We start from the raw sequence: 3318 nt of genomic DNA on the forward strand, positions 1-3318 counted from the left end.
GCTCTGCAAGCACCGGAGCGGGTCAGACCTTTGGAGCTGCACCGGCCTGGGCACACGCATGGCCCCAGCGCAGCTCTTGAAGGCAGGGCTGCAGGGCCAGCACTGGCACTTCTGCTTGGCATTTCCTCCGGAGTCGGCTCAGTTTACTTCATGCGGGCACACAGGTAGATCAAGAATGTCATGCGGCTGCAGAAATGCAGCTTCTCGACACAGTGCATCGTGACGAGGAGCCAAACGGCACCCCTCACCTTGGGGAAGGGCATGTTATGTGTCATATTCCGGTAACTACACTTGTCAGGAACATTCTTACCTCCTGGGAGTCTTAGCTCCTGCCCGGGCTAGCCTCCAGCCTCGTTGTTTCTACCTCTATTCTCAGCCTGGCATCTTGAACAATACACCCAGGCAGTTAAGTACCCAACAGTGAGGGCTGACTTCCCTATTTCGGTCATGCAACGTGCGGTCCTTACTGCCTGTGTGCAGCCGCCCGGACCCTCATCCTGCGGAAGAGCTGTGCATGCCTGTAACTCGGAGATTAGCTGAGCCAGTGAGCTGCAGGAACTGCTCCTCTGAGTTAAGTCGCTAGTGGGCATAGAGTTTCAGTTTTCCTTGAGTGGTTTATGGTCTGAAAGTTGTGATACGCTGTGCGGATACAGAAGAAACGGTAGATGGTGGTTTTGTGGCTCTGATGTTCAGTACGTTTTGAAATACCAAGTTGAACTACCAACAGTTTTCAAGCTGGGTTTGAACCATTATGAATAGCTGGTTCTTATTATGAATTAATGGATCACCATCAACTGATAATTGTTGTATTTGTCTTGCACAGTCGGTTTTCTTTTTTTCCTCTTTTTTTCTCCTATTTCCTCATGAGCTAGCTTGGTTATTTTCGTAAAGTAGTTGCAAAACGAGTTGCAACATCCTAACTGTAATAGATCACTCCTTTCTGTGAAGAGAAGATGATTCATTTCTTTGCTAAATGTAGGTCTGGGCCTCTCTCTTAAGCATATTTTACTTAAGTGGAAGGATGATTGGAGCAAGATAAGGCAGTGTTCAGTTCTTGACCTAAAATGTAAATGTGAAAACCACCATGCCTCTTCCACCAGGCTTCTTTTGGACCTGGAGATAGGTCCATAACATGAAACACAGAGGAAAAAATTGATCTTTGTTTTAAGGGTGACCTCCATAGGTTTGAATAAGCCTACTTGTGTTGTCAAAATGTTATTGTAACAGTAGAATGGATTTCAAAGTGGCTTAGCTGATTTATAACCTTCATTTTGCCTTTTGTAAAAATCGACCTGAACTATTTTTAGCATTTCTCTTATCCACGCTAGATCAGGCCGAGGAGTCTGTGTAAACAGATGAAAGTGATTGTTTTGTCCTGCTCAGTATTGTGTGGTGTTCTGAAAAGTTAGCAGCTGGATTCAGCCACCCCTGGATTAATTTTATTCATTGGGCTCCAGTCCCTGCTGAGAACATCGCTGGCAACACAATGTGAGCTGTTGATCCTCATCCTTAGGGAGCTGGTATTTAAAACCTCTCTGGGAGACAACTGCAGATGAAAAAGGAACTTAATTCAGGAGCCGAAGCATGCTGTTGGAGCATGCTAAACTGTGTGGGGTTGCCTGGCCTGCTTCTCTGTTCTGTGCTAAGATGAGACGTGCTGCAGTGTTAGGGCAGCCTGAACACTTTGTCTTTTATGATGAGTAAAGCAAATGGGTGAGTTCCTACATTCAACTTGCTGCCTGGCAGACAGGAATCAGCCCTAACCTTTGTGTTCACTGTGTTCCTGTTGTCCAAAAAGCAGATTCATGCTTGGCATGCAGTAAACCAATTCCACACGCTCACAAGAGATGTGTTTATTAGGGCCTGGGTGCTCAGTGGACTGTTCCGCAAATCCAGCACACCAGTTTTCTTGTTCCATTTGTACACAAAAGTTACAAAGTACTACACTCCCAGATACAATGATTGCTTGTAATCTACATATAATTATACTGTGTACTGTGTCATTCCTTCTGATCACTACGCATGCTCTGACAAAGGGTCTTCACCTGGGCCAGGGTGTTTTTGACCTGTGGGTGTGATTTTTAGAATTACCATGAAGGCAGTTTGCTATGGGACACTTTAAAAGTTAGTTTCACTGCTGAGTTGGTTAATTGAATGGTCATTTTGCCAAGCTGTCAAATAACTTATCTCTAGTATAAGCAATTCTGGATGTTCTCCTTTGATCTTTCAAACAGGACCAGGACCTGGTTTTCACTTATGCATTCCTTATTGTTAAAGAAGGTCATCTTGCCCTATGGCTAAGATCCTAATACATACAGTAACAATGATTTCCAACAGCAGATGTACAATATATTCCCAGCAAGCTATTTCATTCAGTCTGTTTCTGTAATCAAATGTAAATTTGCTGATGAAATGTAAATGCCAAAATATTTTGTTGCCTTAGAAATAACAATAGCAAAATATATTTTTTCTGAAATACACCTTTTAATGGAGAAAACAATTGTTAAGATCCCAGAGTCTTGCTACCCATTTTCTTAGATGGATGTGTGTGACAGGACCAGTGATAAAGTGTGTTTGTATCAAGCAGAGACCACATTTTAAGAAGTTTTTTGTTATGAATCCTATCCATAATTCACTGTCCTGCATTACCTACAGAAGGTTGTAGCAGGTGATTGGTAGAAAATGTGGTCCTATGGCTGAGGGTATTAGTTTAGTGTCTTTGTGCTGTTCTGGTCTGGGGTAGCTACAGAATCAAAGCTTGTAGGTTTGGTTCTCATGGATGTTTAAGATTAAGACTATGGTACCAGGGCTCCTGCCCAGGTGCCCTGAGTTATATCTTTAGAGGGGAAAAAAAAAGGAAAAAAAATGTTGCTTTGAATAGCCAGGAAAACATGCATCAGTTCATGCAAGGAAATGGAATAATTTATGTAGTAATGAAAGATGATTCAGGTCCTACCATTTGCAGAATGCCTTAGACCAAGACACTGTGTGGCTGTGTAAATTTTGAAGTTTTAAGCACAGAAAAAGAAAAAAAACACTCTTCAAAACAACCAAAACCGAAACCGAAAAGCAAACCAACAAACAAAAAACCAAAAACTAACAAACCTATGCAGCTTATACTGGTGGGGAAAAGAGAGAATCCATCCCACCGGCACATAACCTGGGATGTAGTCCATGCCCTACTCTGCCAACTGCATTTTCCTCAGGCTTCTCCCCGTAACCCTGTCCCAACACTTATAAAATCTGTTATGTTGGGCCATAAGTCCATATAGAAAATGGACAAGACGCATTTTCCAAAGCACCTGAAAAACTGTGTAG

Source organism: Nestor notabilis, unplaced genomic scaffold, assembly GCF_000696875.1.
Source record: "Nestor notabilis isolate BGI_N333 unplaced genomic scaffold, ASM69687v1 scaffold14763, whole genome shotgun sequence".
Lineage (NCBI taxonomy): Eukaryota > Metazoa > Chordata > Aves > Psittaciformes > Psittacidae > Nestor > Nestor notabilis.